Source organism: Dermacentor albipictus, chromosome 7, assembly GCF_038994185.2.
Source record: "Dermacentor albipictus isolate Rhodes 1998 colony chromosome 7, USDA_Dalb.pri_finalv2, whole genome shotgun sequence".
Lineage (NCBI taxonomy): Eukaryota > Metazoa > Arthropoda > Arachnida > Ixodida > Ixodidae > Dermacentor > Dermacentor albipictus.
The window spans coordinates 61,848,925-61,868,233 of record NC_091827.1 but is presented as its reverse complement, the minus strand read 5'-3'; the positions used below and the strand labels follow the sequence as shown (position 1 = coordinate 61,868,233).

Here is a 19,309-nt window from a genome sequence, read left to right as displayed (position 1 = left end):
GCTGAGCACCAAACCGCGGTCCAACACAGGATCGTATGGGTGCCGGGACACGAGCGGATAGCAGGGAGCACAGAGGTGGGCAGGGTAGCTCGAGGCTGCAAACCCAGTTCCCAGCCAACGCTACCTCGAATATCCCTCGCCACTCACCAAGGAATACTCGATCATTCTAGCATATTACACAGTGATCAGAAAGATATACCCGCCCCTACACAAATCTCTAACTATAGAGCAGAGGGAGTCGACTGGAGACAACTTCAAACAGGTACCTTTCCCAACCCATACATGCTAAATAAAATGCACCCTACACGATACGCAGACAAATGCCCCTGGTGCAACATGAAACCCACCCTCTATCACGCTATATGGTAATGCCAGAAAACAAATGCAGTTCCAATAATTACAAAGCCGTGTGTGCAGCAGTGGGAGACACTGCTGGCCAGCGACCGCCACGAAGACCAAATCGGTCTAGTGCACTGAGCTCGCAAGGCGGCTAAGGTCAACGGAGCCCTGAACCAAGGGAACCGATCCTGCTGAGGTCAGCTGGGAACAGAAGCATCAAGACTTATGACCCCGACGGGCAGCCGCGCAAAACCTCTGCAAAGAGAGCCAAGTAAAGTTTTACAACAATGCCAACAGCTGTTCACCAATGATGCCGCTAATACCACATATGGAAACAAAGCGCTGCATGAGTGGAGGTCTGTCTGCGGCGGCCGCTGTCTGTCCGCGGCGGCCGCAGTCAATCGCGCCCACTCGTCACCCACGCGCTGCCTCGTGATCTCTCGTTGCAAACCTCGCTTCGCTTGCAACGTGCCGCACGAGACGGGTTGTCAGCGCCAGCCAATATATCGCAAAATGAAAACACGTATCGAGGTGCGCTCCCATTTCCCCTTTGGGCGTATCGTAATCGTCGGTGAAGTTTTTAAGATCGCAGACATATGTTTCATTTATTTAATTCAAATGAGCAATGATTGTACAATAACAATGTTCTCGCGGTCACGAAATCAACCAATAGCTGTTGTGGGTCCAGCTGCTTGCGATGAAACTGCGGGACGACACTGCGCAAGCAAGAGCAAACAATTATTCGATGTTTTTGACATGACGTTGTAAATCACCTGCTGTATGTAGCGCAATAACATTTGACTCGCACGTTCACAGGAGCTTCATTAACAGATTGGCAATGTTATCTTTCTATGTTCTTGAAGTATTTTAGGGCTCCTTTATTTACAATGAAACAGCTACACACAAGCTAAACTGTCGGCATTTTCGATCATGGTCGAATTAACCGACAAGACGCATGAACCGATGTCAAGCAGCACTTCAAAACTGAGCAAGGGTGAGAATGTGCAGTCGGGCACTATAGTTTGGCGGGACACAGGTTTGATGGCAAATGCGAATTTTTGCTCTGTTAGGCATGGTGCACGTATTGAATCACTCTGCAGGCTTCCAAGATCGCACCGACGCATCTTCGCGCGCTGATGCAATTTCGGAGGCCACGACTACAGATTTAAACTTCATATGTGTGGCTATTCGCCGCAAGATCGAGTGGAGTCGCCGCTAGGCGGACACTATAATATGTATTTACGAGGCAGAACACTATTAGCAACAGCTTATGATTGAATAACATGCGCGAGGGTAGAAGGGTTAGGAAACGAAAAATGGGAGCAGAGTGAGACGTAAAAGGTTGAAATGTCATCAATCGTACCGCTCGCTTTTCTAAAGCTTCTAGTTGGTGGAGATGAGTGAAGTATGTATTACCCCGGCATGAGAGACAATATGAAAGATGACTATGAATATACGCGTAATACAAATACAAGAGAATACATGGCTCAAAAAAGGAGCGCGATTTGATAATGACGTGAATGCCAAAAGAAATTTTTTGAACAAGAGATTGTGCATGGCGGTTGAATTTTAAGTGCTCGTCTAAGATAATGCCTAGAAATTTCGTTGATCCAGATCTTGTAAGTATGTGATTGTTAAGTAATAATGAAAAACACTGGGTGGAAACTGTTTTAAACAAATGAAGTGGTCGCTGCAATACCTGAATGCAGCGCTTTAGTAATTCCTTGCAGCGATTTTGTGGTCAATCTTTGTGATACAACAAAATATCAGCGAGGTTGCGTGAGACCACTCAGCTGCAGAAAAAAAAAATCTTAACCACTCATATGATGTCGCAGGATACAAGTGATTTTGGTGCATGATTGCGTGACTGTGGTTGTGACTTCGGTTAGTGGTTGCGCGACCATCCTTGGCGGTTTCCGATGTGCCGTTCTATTACGTTGATATGCAACTACGCAGAAATAATCTTGCCTCGCAAGTGCATTTTCACGCCTGGGTGCATTTATTATCTGCTACAAAAAGGAAACGGAAAATTTCAAGAGGATTACGTGTAACGTTGTAGTCGCTAGACACAGGACGTCGTAAAGCTGAGTGGCTGGTGGCTAATGACTCGCATTATTTTTTTCACATTATATTTCACACAGTTGCCATTATTTTCACAGATAAGAAAACAACGCAATAAAGTTGGCTCTTCAGTTAATTTAAAATTGTTCGCACCATTCTCATGCACGTAGTCATGCAAAAACATGCATATGCTAAAATGCTACAAGAACATCTGTGTGATCATTTGCGACTATTTCTGTGGCACAACACACAAGAAGGCTACCATGTTAATTCTCGTAATCAATAATTGGATAGATGATTAAAGCACTCATTGTATTTTCGAAATTATTCTAATACCACCCAGAAAGAAAACACAAGATTTCCTTTTGGTATACAGAAATATTTTTTTTATTTCTATATCTGCCACATAAACCTATTTTTAAATATCATGAACGTTATACTTCACCCTGATTTACTTTTCCGTTTAGCTCTTTCTCTCTCCCCTTGCCATTAAACTTTAACCGCCGGCTTCTTGGCCAATCCCCGGTAGTGCCACAAGTAAGCAGCAAGCAAACAAGCAAGCAAGCAAGCGGAGCTTACAATGACACATAATGACGTCCTGACTTCCTCCTGCTGCTTAGAACACCGCTGTGTTAGGAACTGTGTTACGCGGATTCCCCTCCGCCTAGAGTGGTTGTGGTTCAAAGAATCTAAATAAAACTGGCTTTTCTTATGCTGTCGAAACCTCTCTATAGCATTCTACGAGTTATTAAAACCAGTCTTCACAAAAGCTGGTTCTCCAGGCCTGCAACCCTTGGAAAATGAAACGCGCTGGCGACAAAGCACTACATCGTTTTTGCAGCCGTAGGGTAACCACGCTAATTTTTTAGACCAGTCCCGCTGGCAGGGCCTGCTACTCTTTTTTGTTTGGAAATGTGCAGCCTTGGGAAGGAAGCGAGCGAAGCCCGCATGGAACTGACTCGTCCCCACTCGGTTCCTTCCGCGGTTCGCTCCCACCACCAAGCAAGTGCGTGCTGACTGCCTTGCTCAAGTCCACCATTTTACCGGTTTGGTCAACTGGCTGTAATGGCTCTATGCGCATACTGAGAGCTTTCCCTCCTTTTTAAGTGGTGGGGCACGCAGTATAGATTCACCACTGGTGACAATTGCGGTACAGTCTGGGGACGACGGCGATGACTGGGAAGACTGGTTGCAATCGGGCTGTAGTGGTTGTCCGTTGGTGACATCTCTATGGCGGTCGCAAGTTACTACAGGGTTCCTGCGAAAGTCGCGAGATTTGAGTTGCTACCATTGGCTGCAGTTTCAAACGCAGTTTTATTCGAGAAGACTTATCGTCAGTGCACGTTTCTTGCGTAATATATGGCTGCATCACTGGGACGCAAACTCAGGACAGGCACATACCGCTAACAACGCAAAATGAGGAAGTGAATAAAGCGATAAAATTTCCACATGTGCTCGAGAAGTATAAAGAAACACGTAATATAATAGGCATAATATAATACTTGGTGGAGTTTCAGTTCTGGCACTTAAGAGTTTGGTGCTAACAGAAAGTTCTGCTTATCTTCTGTTGAGAAGTCGGCATCGTGGCGCACATACGAATCTCCGCGATGCCTCCGAGACTGAAGTATACAAAGTAGGCGCTAGAAAGCCCGACAGGACTTTACATGGTTGTGGCTGCCAGTGAATTATGTAAAGATGGGTGGTTAAGAAAAGTTCCTAGTCTCCAGGAGCCTTTACGCAATGTTAGCATCTTACAGTTTCATCCTTTATTGCGCTATTTTATTTTTTTTATTAGAGCAAAGATAGCGCTACGCGCAGTGTGCGAACGCGACATGTCCGGGCAGGCGACGTCGAACGCGCCCAATGAAGCGATCGGCTGATGCAAGATTGCGCAAGACCTTTGGAGCGCAACTCGTTGCTGCGGCGAGCGTCGGCGTAACCGAGTGAACGAGCACGGCGAAAGACGAAAGAGCGAACGCTGAGCGCAGCGGCAGATGAGAGACGCGAGGAGAAAAGCGGAGCAGGAGGGTAGGGCGAAAGGGTGAGAAGAAAAGCGCAGTGCGGCGACGATGGCTACGAGACGGCGCTAGAGTAGCGCGCGTCGTCCGGGTTGGCTGTCGGCGGTGGCTGCCGACAGCCGCGCGCTGGCTGTCGCTATCACCAGATTATCGGGGCAGTCGCGCGACACTTGGCTCCGTTTGCAACGTTCAACACGAGGCAGATTGTCTGCGCCAGCCAATACTGCATCGCGAAATGAAAACACGTATGGAGACTGCGCTCAGATTTCGCATTGGGGAGTGTAGTAATCGTCGGTGAATTTTTGTCTCGCCGGCGTATCTGAACTGCTTGGTCTTTAGGATTGCGACGAATGCGCCAGTCTAACTGTTGACACATTCGTGGCGCGATTGGCATGTATAGGCACGGTGCTTCACGGCGCGCATATATGTATAGCATGCGTTCGCAATCGCGAAAGAGTGCGAAAAAAATAAAAGGAGGAAGATAAGCGTCGCGACATCCCGCTTTTTACGGTAATTGATGTTGCTCGTTGCGATGGAGGTCTGATCTGAAATCGCACCCCAGGTAGACAGACGGTCGTATCGACGCCGTAGTCAGGTGTTACGTACGGCGCCGAGCAAACGGATACTTTCATTCTATACACATCTACTCTAAGGTCATGTGCACGCGTTTTTGGCGGTACATTCCAGATGCGGGCCTTAATGAAGACGCTTTGTATGCGAGTATCACACTCAAGCAAACTTTGTGGAGTTGGGTGCAGTGCTTGCACAATACTCGACTCGTTACTTGTTTGCGTATTAATTTGGCGCTACTTGTGTAACTGTGTCGGACGTTGTTCTCGACATCCCGGACACGGTGAAGAGAAAGTTGTTTGAAGAAACGTTTAAGGAACCGACAAGTGCTGCTCACTGAAAACTTGGGCTTCAAGTCGAGCAGCTCCGCGCGTGGGGTCCTCGTCAAACTTTGTCACCGACATGTGTGAGGGTAGATAAAACACCGCTTTTTTGCCTGTTTGACCCGCCGGCGTCATCAGAGACAAGGGGCAGGTACGACGAGAGAAACGGTGAGAGATGAATTGGTGACCCACTTTTTGTTTATTCGACATACTGGTAACGAGCGGTAGACGGGGCCACGACAGGCAAGGGGCAGCGGGGATGAAAGCCAGATAGAGTGGGGTGGGGTGTGGGGTGGACTGAGCCTCGTAAAGGAAAACTCCAGAGGGGTTTCCGAGTAACCCCCCCCCCCCCCCCCCCCCCGCCCCCGCCTTCCCGTTTCCGGACTCCCTGATTGATGGGCTCTTGCTAAAATATAACATCTTATCATCTTCTCAGTATGGCTTCGTGCCTGGTAGAAGCACCCATATCGGCTTTTTGAAGAACTGCCGGATCTTTATCAAACATTTGAACGCCACCAGGTAGCCTGTCGGCTTTTTTTCAGGTTTATCTAAGGCATTTAGTTCGGTAAGCCACTGTGTTATATGTGCTACAAGCCCGCATTCATTCATAAGAACCTGGTAAATCAATCTCGGATTGTATGTGCTGCCGACCTGAGGCGTTCTTTGTGGCATTTAACGCAGATGTTCCACAGGGTTCAGTTTTACATCCGCTTCTTCTTAATTTGTACGTTTGTGAACCGGGAGAGGTAACTACTTCATGTAAAGTTTTCCAGTATGTTGACAATACGCTGCTTCTTTCTAAGCAAGTATGAAGCAGCTGTCGCATCACTTCAAAGAGGCAGGAAAGATGTGATGAATTCGTTTCGCAAAAAAAAGAAACGTATAAACGTAAAAGCTATGTTTAAGGGAGTTTCAATTTCGTCAAAATTTCCTAGTTTTCCCGAAAAAAAAAAGAAGTAAACGGTTTTCTTCCTCCCTCTCAGAATTTCCCGAAATTTTGAATCTCCAGTGCAGGCGAGTACGTGCCTCGTCCAAGGGATTTCGCGGAATCGCTATAAAGCTGATCAGGTCGTCGGGGGCCGCGACATTACAGACGCAAGCATCTTCGCTACAGGACGCACATAAGACCTCACCAGAATGGCGTACACGTAGGCGTGCGAGTCATATGGAGGATAAAATGCAAGCTACCGGGTGCTGGCTGATTTGCGTCGCCGCCACAGCAGCCGCACTGTCCGTGTGCGCTGCACGTAACTTCCTTCCGGACCGTACGCACAAGCGCACGTCTTCCTTACGTTGCTCAACCACGCGCCAGCCTCCGTTCTCTCCCATTTTTCCCACGTCGCACTCGCACGTGCACACATGCGCGCGTTCGACTCGTTCTGTGCGTGATGTTGTAAGCCAACGGGGAAAGCGAGCGACCGCCGCTTTCGCCGGTGCTCAGACTGAGGATGCCGAGCGTTTGCCTGCACGTGCGATCGGCAAAGCGTACGCGCCTCTCGACGCGTACGAGCCAGCTTACGCGACTTGAAGCTCGCGAGCGTCTGAAGGGGGTTCCGCCAAGGTCGGGAACATTTCCGCCATTTGCCGTGGTCGGTTCCTCCGCGCTTTCCGCGAAGTTTCATAGCGTGACACCGTAAGGGCTTCAAGTCACGGGGTAGGCTCAGGGGGGCCGGGCCCCGCCTACCAAATATTTTTTTAGGGGGCGGGGCAGGGCCTCCCCTTGCCTGGCAATCAGCAATGAACAAGCACACACATGCATGCCATTCCGACATGCATCTTTTAATCCCCTTCTTCACCCTCCCTATACAGAGTATCAAGTCATCGGTTGTATACACGTCAGTGAAGAAAAAAAAAGAAGATTCTATTTTCTATTAAAGAACTTCTCTCTATCTCTAAATGTATGCCCCCTTCTGCCATGAAATTTATTTGCGCCAGTAAACCTGGCATCAAAGTACGTGTCACAACGCAGGCCACGCTATAGGCTTCAAAGGCCGGTCGTCTTGATGCCACACCTTACCTTCGCGACCGAGGTGCCCTGCGAAATTCGTGCACCGGAGTGAAAAGAATAAAAGGATCAGAGGAGATCGATTTTTCAAGCCTGAAATGCTTTTAGCTCCCGTTGTCGGAGACCTTCAAGTGACCTTGAGCCACAAGCCAGAGCCGTTATCCGGGCACTCAAACGAGAACATCCGGGCAAGTTGCGAGAAGAAAACGAGATCATCTGGACAACCAGTCGAGACCGCGTTACATTCGCAAGTTACACCGCAAAGAAGTTTAAAAAAATATTAGTTCCGAGTTCTCGCTAACGTTTGTTCTCAATATCACTCAAGCTGTGACTTCTAATACGCTGAAGTTTTATTTGTCGTTTCCAAAAGCGACGTTCAAAAGGCACATACAGCGCACTATACGCTTGATTGTCATCTTTTGACGCCTCTGCTCTTTTCAACGCTGGCGGTCCGTGAGGTCCGCGGCGCGTCCGGCGCACCGGCAGCGTCCAAGCCGCTAGCATCCGGTGCACTGCGCCTGGGTCTTTGACCGAGATGAGACTTGCAACGAGGTTCTGTCTGTGAGAGAAAACTATCGCGTCCACATGGACCAGTGCACAGTATGGCGTGGTGCGTTGTAGCGTGGGAGGGTGTGCTGTTGCGAACATGCCCCATAACAATTTGAAGATTGCGGCTGTTATCATCTCCAACCAATCTACTTAGCCGGTAGCCATTTGATGCTTACGTCTAATCTCGATTACGGGAGAGCCAGCGTTTCTTCGTTAGTCACAACTATGCGAAGTAGCAGATAAAAGCCTCAGAGTACATGCACAAGCACAGTTCCCACCACAAGCACAAGCAAGTACATGCACAGTTCCCACCTGCAGCTAGTAATCTTTTCGTCTATTTTCAATTTCCTGCGCCTTTTTATTTTCTCTGTCAGTTTAAAATAACAATAAACTTCTACTATCCTTTCTCTGGCGTCACTGCCTGCTTCTTACTACAGTTGTGACTACCCACCGGAGGGCTTAAATTGGAAAGTCAATCACGTCACACGGGACCTATCGATCAACGGACAGCTAGTATATGGAGGAGGCACAGTACGTGAAATGCTGTAATTAAGGAGTAGCTCCCTGAATTATTTTACGTTAGCTATTTGAAGAAAAAAGAAAGCGACTGACTGCAATTTCCCACTTTTTAAAGTTTCTTGCAGAAAAGTACGCAACGAGGTGCGTCTTTCTGTACTTCCTTCTCGCGTTCCTTTCCCTTTGTACGAAGCGCTTATTGTCGGCTTCCTGGTGCAGGCCCTGCCCATCATAAGCATTTTGTTGATATCCGTACAGCTACAAAAAAAAATGGCATAGCAATAAACAAACTTGAGTTGCCATCTTAAGCGACACTAAATAGAACAACTAAATCAGCTTGGACTGATGAACTATTGTCCAGGAAATTTTCATTAATTTCGCAGAAAAAGGTTGACTGCTAGACGAGAAAGTCCCAATCTTTATTTCTTGAATTTCGGAATTTCGCGCCGAAACCCCAAAGCCGCAACGTAAGTGTGATGTTGCAGAATTGGAAACATTGTTTCGACGCCGAAAAACTTCGCCGACAATTACGATACTCCCTAATACGAGATCTGAGCGCAGCTCTGTATACGTGCTTTCATTTCGCGATATATTTAGGCTCACGCGGACAACCTGTCTCGCGCGGCACGTTGCAAATGGAGCGAAGTGTGACGCGACTGCCTCGCTAATTGGGAATCGGCGTTATGCGGAACATTTAAGTAAATTCCTTGTAGTAATCTTTCAGGCCTCTCTACATTCCGTGGTACTTCCGCTCGATTGGAAAGTAGCACGTGTTGTCCCTATATTAAAAAAAAAAGATGACCCAAGCTCAGTCTTGAATTACCGACTGATTTCCATATTATCCTCTTCTTGCAAATCAATTAAACACATCGTTGCTGACTACATTAATGATTTCTGAAATGAGCGTAACATTTTACCTCCTTTCCAACATGGCTTCAGGAAGGGGTTCTCGACAGTCACCCAATTAAGCGCAGTCATTCATTCGTTTGCATCTATCCTTGACAAGGCTGGCCAAGTAGATGTGATATTTGTGGATTTTCAAAAAGCATTTTATGTAGTTCCTCATGACAAATTAATTTTTAAATTAGAATTCCTTGGTTTTCCTGGCTTTATCCTGTCCTGGGTTTCTGCTTACTTGACGCGTCGAAAACAGTAAGTAGTGTTTGATGGGCTGCGGTCCGCTTCTCTTTCAGTAACCTCTGGCGTGCCTCAAGGCAGCGTGATTGGCCCACTAATATTTCTTATTTATTGTAACGACATAGTTGATGTAATAGAGGCCCCTGTCAATATTCGTCTGTTTGCAGATGACTGTATAGATTTTAACGATATTAATACAGTTAATGATCAACCATCTCTTCATTTAACCTGAAACCACATTCTTGAGTGGAGCAACAAGTGGGGAATGAAACTACTCAGATAAATCTGTGCTTCTATGTATAACAAACAAAAAACTGCCCCTGAAGTTTTCTTATTCTATTGGCCAAGATCCCTTGGCCGAAGTGAGCGAGTACAAGTATCTTGGAATCACAACTACTAACAACCTAAATTGGAATAGGCACATTGCTGCTACCACCTCTTCTGCTATTAAAAAGCTATGTCTGCTTCGTCATAAGCTCAAAAATGCATCCCATGAAGTAAAATCATTAGCCTATACCACTTTTATTACACCCAAATTGGAATACCCGTGCGTTATTTGGGACCCGTTTACCAAAATCAACATTAACGCCTTTGAAAGGGTACAGAGAAGAGCCATACGTTTTATTGTTGCCAAATACGGCCGAGAAGAGTCCATAACTTAATTACTGCGGACAAATGGTTTTCACACCCTTCAAACGAGGCGAAAAATAATACGCCTGAAGTTCCTTTACTCCTTCCTAAACCGTAAATTTTCTTTGAATCCTAGTCCACACATAAATCTTTCTGCATCCAGGAAAACCCGTCATTACCACCCCCTCACACTCTCCCCTTAACGTTGCCAGGACAAACCTCTTCAAATTTCCTTTCTTCCCTCGAACTATAGAAGAATGGAACCTCATCCCTTTCCATCACCTGAACTCCCCTGAATCAATTCAGACTCATATTATTAGCATTTCCTAAGTAACATTGCTGTTTCGTGCTATAATGTTTCATTTCTTAAGTTTCATATTTTGCAAGTCTGCCTTTTGTAGGCGCATTTTTTATTTGTTACTTTGCCCCTCCTGCTTGGGCCACACGGCCTCCGGTATGATGTAAATAAATAAATAAATAAATAAATAAATAAATAAATATAGCGAGAGCCATCGCGTGGCCAGGTGACGCGTGGGCGCGGCTCACAGCAGCCGCCACCGGCGGACCTGTCAGCCAACGCGCACTACTCTGGCGCCATCTCGTAGTCATCGTCGCCGCACTACGCTTTTGTTCTCACCCTTTCGCCATACTCTTTTCGTCCGCTTTTCTCCTGGCGTCTTTCATCCCCCGCTTTGCCCCGCGTTCGCTCTTCCATATTTCGCTCTGCTCGTTCGCTCCGTTACGCCGACGGTCGCCACAGGAACGGGCGCCTAAGAAATGCGTCCTAAAAAAAATTCTCGAAACTAGCTAGGTCGAGCTCTTGGTTCCTTGAAACATGGAATGTAGTCCTTCTGTACAAATAAACAGTTAGCTGTACATAGACCTGTGTACGTGCTGCCGAAAATCCATGACGTCACGGTAAGCTGGTGCGGGAACTTCACGGGGGCGTCGCCAGTCGTCTTTCGTTTTCGCCTCTTTTCTGGCTTACAGAGCCGGCTCTCACGGAAAGAGCTGCTTCTTTAGTAAAGCAAGAAAACAATGATAAACATAAGAATTTGCTAATGCAGCTCAACTTACCTTTCTCTTTAGCATCCCCGAGAACCCCTGGTGGACACAACTAACACAGTGCCCTCCACTGCGGCGTCTCTCATAGCCCCAGTGTTGTTTTCAATCGGACTCTTATTCCCACCCCTTCGCTATAGTCTCCCCATAGCAATGACAACATTCAGCGCGATTGTTTTTCCGGTTCTTTGGAAGGTGGGGTTGTCTTTTATCAAGGTTTGCGCGGACCTCATGTATAAGCATAAAAATAACGGGGCTTCTGAAAAGGTATGCATATTTGCAGTTGGCTGCACCCCTCCTCTTGTGCGAGAGGTGAAGGGAGCGCACGCAAAGCGAAAAAAAAATTATGGGGTTTTACATGCCAAAACCACGATATGATTATGAGGCACGCCGTAGTGGGGGACTCTTAGAGCACCTGGGGTTCTTTAACATGCATCTAAACCTAAGCACACGGGTGTTTTCGCATTTAGCCCCCATCAAAATGCGGCCACCGTGGCCGGGATTCGATCCCACTACCACGTGCTTAGCAACCGAGTACCATGGCCACTAAACAACCGCGGCAGGTTACACGCAAAGCGAGGGCTCTGTTGCGTCTGCAAACTATACGTCGGCACTGTGGTAACATTCCGACAAGATTCGTAACACTGCATGGTGGGAGACTCCACATATTACTAAGTCGACAGATGTGGAATTTGCGGCTCGGCGCGCGTCAGTTCACCGACTTAAGGACCTCCGAGAAAGTGGACCACACTTTGAAAAATCTATGGGCACTTTGCTGAGCTAAACTGGGATAGGCGAAAGCCGATCTATGTTCCTTTTTTCACTCGGAACCACCTGTCAACTTTGGTGGATCACCCATTGTTCACCTAAGGCCACCTGTCAACTTTGGTGGATCACCCATTGTTCACCTAGGGTCATTCATCAAGCGCTGTGACAGCTGTCACCGGCTGTGGTTGATCACCGCTTTCTTGCGTCCACCACGGACTGTGCACGGACACTCATGAGCCACTAAAGGCTTACGACTTAAAATTGCAAATTGGCTTTGCAATGTGTGCTGTCAGTCCACATGGATCCCACGGCCAGCTGGCACTTCCACGGTGAAGCTCACGGTGAAGCTCCAAGTAGTGGAGCTTCACCGGCTGCCCGAAAGGAGAATGCCATGAACATATTTCGCAGTGGTTTACCTGGCCCCTGTGTTATCATCACTGATTAGGGCTGCGCAGATGAGGCCGTTCGAGCATCACGAGAAAACGTTAACTGTGATTCAATCCCACATGTAAAGATGGGCACAGCGAGTCAACTTTGCCATGCGTGCACACTGTCATTAGCCGAGTGAGATTGGCTGTACTAGGCGCCCTTCACTTTAGCTCCGACGTCACTCGTACTGCCTCGGCTCGAGTGAGTTCTTCCACGGTGGCTGTCACTGGGAGTTGCGCACTCCAAGACGTATTCGATGTTCATGGGGACGGCTGTATGCGACGCCCGCGTCGGAGTGCATCTTAGTTCTCTGTCCCTGCACTTGCGAACCTATTGCTCAAAATTGTCCGCGGTTTGACATGCGGGGACAATCACTCTCAAACGCATCATGGCGACTGGACTGAATGACTCCGTTTACATGAGCACTACAGTATTGGTCTACAGTACAGCGAATGCCCCTGTGTACTTTTTGAAAACTATTGCCACATCTGAACAATTTTCGATGCGGGACGCTGTTGTTGCACGAGCAACAAAAGCGCCTCATACTCCGTCTCAAACTCCGTCTCGATGCCCCCTGTCTGATGTTTCCCTCTGTTTTCCTCCTGCAGTGTGAGGTGAAGTCGTCCGGATGCTAGTTGGTTTATTTCTTGTTAAGAATAGCGTTCCAGTCGGGGGGCTGTGCAGGTGGGATCATTAAATAACCACTGTTCTGGGAACGTTTACGGGAGATCGCATTCACCAAGCGCAGATTAGTTAGCAGGGCCTGGCGTTGAGACTACGAGGCGATCCCCACGGTCGGACTATGCAACAGTTTCCTGGGAGCTCCGACAAAAAAAAAAAGCGTTCCTTGAAAGGGTCACATGAATCTCGCTTGAAAGTCGTCTCTTTCACACGGATCAAGGTGTGACTAGATTTCCTGGAGAGAGGCTCCCCCTTTCGGCGAAATGTTGCTTTTCCATTGCCTTTTCTTCGTCAAAGGCTCATTTGGGCCGCTCTGGTTGGCCATCACCAAGTTCCCTGATTTAGCGATTATAGAGGAGTTCAGTTATATAAAAATAAAGGCATCTGAATAGTCGTCGGACTGCTTCGAAACTCACGTAGTTGGAGCGGAATAAATCCTTTGTTCCTAGCTAGCCCTTCGAGAGGTGCCCTTACTGCGTGGGCAAGCTACCCTTCAACGCCCGCCTGCTTGCTAACCAATAACCGGCGGAAGTGCTGCTCGTATCCAAACTGGTTTCACCCTGATTTCACTTTTGTATTTCGTCTCTCTCGTCAAAAAAAAAAAAAAAACGCTCGCCGAGCTGCCCGCGCAAGATCGTGCGGTCGTGCACGTCATAGGCTAACAGTCAGACGAGGAATTTTTAAGAGGCCTTCGCGGAAAACGAAAGCCCCGCCCCTCTTGCCGTCTTTCTACGAACGCTGTGCAGTTAGATGGTGGGATGTGAAAAGCGGGCGTACGCAGAAGCGAGCGGCGTTTAGCTGTGACAGGTCGGTCGAGGTATATCCCGCGCCACGGGCAATAAACGGGCACCCACCGTGGGAATTGTCTGTGACGAAGCTTTCGTTTTTCCGCGTTCGACGCGCGCACATCTCGTGACGGAAACGAGTATATCTGAAGAAAGAAAAGAAAGAAAGAAAGAAGACAAAGAGAGTCGAATGAGCTTTTCCTGGTTGTCCCCATGCAAGACGTGTTCGCCTGCTTGTATGCGTGATTTTGCGACACACGTACGTTGCCGGCAGTCACGCCAGTCGTGGGAACCGAGTGAGCCTGTCTTTCGTGCCCCGTCCTGGCACGTGTGGTCGCGAGGTTGAGAGGCTGCATGGTGATGTGCAAATAGCCCAGCGGCGACCACGAAATGCACGTGCGCTGGTCAGCGTCCTTCGCAGCGACGAGGTTCCTATAGAAAAATTATCACGGGGGAACTGTGGCGCTACAGTTTCTGTACGGGAGCTGCAGGCGTGGTGGTTCAGCCAGCACGAGAAGGGTGGGTGCGGTCACGTGGATTTGCCTAAACTTCGTACTTGTGGCTTCAGACGGCTTCGCGATTTTGCTGATCGTTCCTTCCAGCGAAGCTGTACATAAGCTTACCCTCCGATGTCCGTCCGTCTACGCGTCGCGTCGCGTCGACACGAAAAAATTCTTGGCTCCAGTTTCTCGCGAATGCTCTGTAGCTCCTAATCTAATGTTGGTATCTTGGGAAAAATCATACTTAAATTTGCTTCTAAGATGACTATATCATTATGCCGAGCTCCGTTTACTTGTCTCAATTAGTTCACAGTGAAATCTTAGAGAGAGAGAGAAGTTTAATGATACGAAATGCAGAGAGGTCGGCCTGAGGTATATTCCTCTAGCCAGCTACTCGGCGTTGGAAGGGGAAGAGGGAAAAAAAGAGGGAAGAAAGAGGCGCATGATGGGTGACGATGACGATAGAAGGGAGATGTAGAACATATGGCAAGCACTTTGGTATGCACAAAGCCTACAGTCGAGGCCTGTACTATTTAAAAATTCAGTAACGCCTGGATGGCCTTGAAAAACGATTGAGCGTCTGGCCACGGGCCTAAAGTGAAGTTTTAAACGTTGCATAATTCCAGTCTGCCGTCAATGCATGGTCGTCTACGGAGGAAGTATGCTTACAGAAAACGGCTGCAACTATTGTTTTACGTAGTTCACAGTGAAGTTATAAATATTGTAGCATTTTCGTCTGCCATGCGGTGGTATAATTGCAAGCGTCACTACTTCATAATAGAATAAGGATAGATCACTATACAGTAAAAAGATATATTCGTTCTCTGTGTGCTTCAATAATAATAATAATAATAATAATAATAATAATAATAATAATAATAATAATAATAATAATAATAATCAAAGGTGTTTATTAATGTGTGCAGAAAGAAGAATGCAAGCTCACACACACATACCCACGCACGCACACGCACAGAAAAAAAAGAATATTAATTTCGCTAATACAGATTTTAACATAGCATAAAATATGTACACTGTCGTCCTTTATGAAAGGGAACACGCGAGCGCGTGGCCTGCGCTCTGCGCCGGCTGCCCACAGCGCCATCAGCCGACAGCTAAAGAAAGCACGTCCGCTTTTGGCGTCATCTATTGGCAAACAAAATAACCAGTCATGGCCGGTGGGCAAGCGCTGCTAAGATTATGCTCCCTCACCGCTCGCGCAACGGGCGATGCCTGCAGCGCGTCGTCTGCTGGTAACAAATCGAGCGTGGTGCACGAGCACGATCGAAACGTAGAAGCTCTGTCTCTTGCCTTGACGCCTGTTGCGCTTCGCCTAAACTAGAGCTATATAGCATAGGTGAGGGCGATGCACTCAGCGGAAGGTTTGGTTGTTCTTTATCTATAACTGAATGATACTCTGTATCATTCAGTGATACACTATCATGCGAGCTCTATGGATTCGTCGTAGAACTCGCATTTGCTTAAGCCACAACTGAATACATTTCCAAGAACACAGTATGCAGCATTATAGTTCTCCAGCGAATAAAGGTGTGAATTTTCATGGAAATATGCTTAGCTTCAGCTGTATTGTCCCTGCGTCGGGAATGAAAGTAGAAATACCAGTTTAGACTCGCTCGAGGATAAATTTCAAACCAACCTTGCATGGCACTAACCACCGAATCCGAGCGTTTCCGTGCGCGCGAATCCGTGCGTGCAGTTAAAAAAGACGACGGTAGTGATTTCCCTTGGCTAAATGGTCACTATGTGTGCGATAATCGGCAGCAGTCCTTCAAAACCCCTGCATGGTTTTCAGCTGAGTGGCAGCGCTATGGTCAGTTCGGTCGGTGGACCAAGTTCGAGTCTATGACCATTTAAGAATGCCGGGGTAAAGATAGCAGTGATAATGTACTAGTTCATACGTGTAAATATGGGCTCCAAAATACTACGAGAGGGAAAGGTAAAATGCTGAACGCCTTGCGTACTGGCGTGATAAAAAGTGATAGGGGCATGTGTAGCTTAATTCCTTATTTTTGTGGGCCAGGAGGCAGGACATTGCATCAACTACAAGGAGGCCACTAAAAGCAGCAAACAGGATCGTTCAGGCCTTCAAGACGGAACGCCGTGTGAAGGACGCTCAGCACAGGCGCTGACCTCGGGCAACAACTGAATACGAAGACCGTGTGATTGTGGCTGCAGTAGCACTGAAGCCGCAGACAACAGTCACTGAAGTACTGAAGGAACTTGGCATTAGGGCGTGCGAGACGACTGCGACGCGCCGCCTCGACGAAGCTGGTCTCAAAAAGAGGATTGCTTGCAGGAATCCTCTGCTTCGAGGCACCAACAAAGCCAAACGCCTGCAGTTTGGGAAGGACCACGCAGATTGGATTACCTCCGACTGGGAATGTGTTGTATTCACCGACGAAGGTTCATTCACGACCCGGTGGGACCAGAGACAGAGTGTGGCGCCCAGAAAACCGCCGGTAGGTGACGTTTTATCCTTAACGGTAATTATATCACTGTAAGAAATGCTGAAAAAACTCTACCGGGCGGTTACCCTTCTTTATGCATTGTGTGATATTGTAGCCTATCAAGTTCTCTCTGGCGTAGACGCCAGAGAGAACTTGATATATTCAAGGCAGGGTGTTATATTACGTTCACCAGCATTAAAGTGTAGTTGCGTTCTCTAATATTACTAATATTATTACGCTCATCAGTATTAGTTCGCATTGAAAGACACTTTAGCACATGCTGAAAGTGTAGACACGGAAGAGGAGGCAGTAGGCTGGCAACTGCCACAAACAGAGGCACACCACCAGCCCAATTGCTGTTTCGATATGAGAGAGTAGAAAATAGCAAAATAACTTGAAAGAAATAGGAAAGTGAATAAAAACCTAAAACAGTACGAAACGTATACATGAGCAGCCGGCGATAAATGCGCGCGCCATGTAGCACAGCGGAATACCGCATGTTTGGCGTAAAGGAAGGGTATTCGAGATAAGTTGAGTCACTGTTGGTTTGGTGTCAATGCATGATCTAATAATACTTTTCTGCAGTTACAGACCAGGATACCTCCAGCGAGTGCCTGCAAGTGGGCGTTCAGCAGTGTGCGTGTGGGGCCTCGTGTCCAAAAAAGGGCTTGGTCCACTAGTCCGCATAGAGGACAGATTCACGTTTGCCGCCTACTGCTCAATCGTGGACGACGTGATGGTGCCCTGCTTGCTGAATGGGCCCTTCCCGGAAGGTGCTTACATCTTCCAGCAAGGCAAGTCGCCCATACACACATCCGGAAGGGTGACAAGCTTTTTCGAGAATCGTGGAATCGACTCTCTAAGGTGGCTGCCCCAGTCTCCATACCTTAACATTATTGAGAACGTGCGAGGCCTTTTGAAAACTGCGCTGGCGGCTCGGTCTGCACGGACTATCGGCCAACGAGCTTTGGGGTGTCACAAAGGAGTGGAAGCGGCTGAGAAGCAACAGATCACTAACGGCCGCCTTGTATAACTCGCTACCCTGAAGAATGGCAGCTGTCGTCGCAGCAAATGGGACGGCACGAGGTACGGAAAAGTGCGTCGACACAACATATTTCAGACTTTTGTTTTGTTTTGGTGCTCAATACAAAAGAAAAATATACGTATATCTTTTATGTCAATAAATGTATTCATATCTGTTTTTGCATTTTGTGCTCGCGTCTTTTACATTACAGATACAAGATTCATTAAAATATTTACAAACATTTCTAACATTTTTTTTTTGCTTCTAGTTTCTTACGTAGCAATATACCTTCGCTATCATCACGGTCAGGGTGCTTTGCTTGTGCATGGCGTTATAGCATCAAGTGCAGATATACTAAACGACAGAAAACTTTCTCTGCCGACAGGCAAGTACTTTCCGGGTAAGTGGGAATCTGCCTCGAAGGAAAATTTTCGCGACGTTCAGTGATACACTTTCGAAAAAGCAAACCACAACCAAACCTTCCGCTGAGTGCATCGCCCTCACCTATATAGCTCTAGTTTAGGCGAAGCGCAACAGGCGTTAGGCGAGAGACAGAGCTTCTACGTTTCGATCGTGCTCGTGCACCACGCTCTATTTGTTACCAGCAGACGACGCGCTGCAGGCATCGCCCGTTGCGCGAGCGGTAAGGGAGCATAATCTTAGCAGCGCTTGCCCACCGGCCATGACTGGTTATTTTGTTTGCCAATAGATGACGCCAAAAGCGGACGTGCTTTCTTTAGCTGTCGGCTGATGGCGCTGTGGGCAGCCGCCGCAGAGTGCAGGCCACGCGCTCGCGTGTTCCCTTTCATAAAGGACGACAGTGTACACGAAGAGAATACAAAGAGAAAGGGGAGAAACAGGAAATAAGATTACGGAATGACGGAACACACAACAGATATGAGAGTTTTTGTTCAGTTATTAATCTTCCTCTGCAACTACTTTCAGAAAAAGTGTTGAAATTAGGCATGAAGAAATGAGGCCTCTCTGCGGAATGTAAAAGCACACATTAGAAAGCAAATGCGAGCAGCACATTTTTTCCATGTATTAATTTGTGAAGAAACAGATCATTCGATTTATTGCATCTACAGGTGAGGGTAGCTAACGTGAGTGTCCCTGTTAGCTCTATGGAGATGGAAGCGTTTTGACAGAATCGCTGTTTAAATATAGACGTGAACTTCTTTTGCGCATTTTCGAGAAGTTCACAATTTGACCTACAAGTGCCGCCTCAAACCACACAGGCGTACTCAAGAACTGGGAAGGCATACATTCTTATATAAAGTTACAAATGACCCAGGTTGTTTGAGGTCTCTCGTCACCCGACGTACTGTCCCGAGCAATCGAGGTGCACGCTGCCTCATCTGTTGAGCGTGGGGCGAGAAGCTCAGACAGCTATCGAAGTACACTCCAAGGTTCGACGTAATAGTTCTGCGAAAACCCGCAAGGT

At 47.5% G+C, this 19,309-nt stretch overlaps 1 long non-coding RNA gene across 1 annotated transcript; it reads left to right on the top strand.

Annotated features, from left to right (window-relative positions):
• The first annotated feature begins 15,733 nt into the window (after positions 1 to 15,733).
• Positions 15,734 to 18,042, top strand: LOC135904788 (uncharacterized). Its single transcript, XR_010565205.1, has 2 exons — positions 15,734 to 16,853; positions 17,427 to 18,042. It is a non-coding gene; the product is annotated as an uncharacterized lncRNA (long non-coding RNA).
• The last annotated feature ends 1,267 nt before the right edge of the window (positions 18,043 to 19,309 follow it).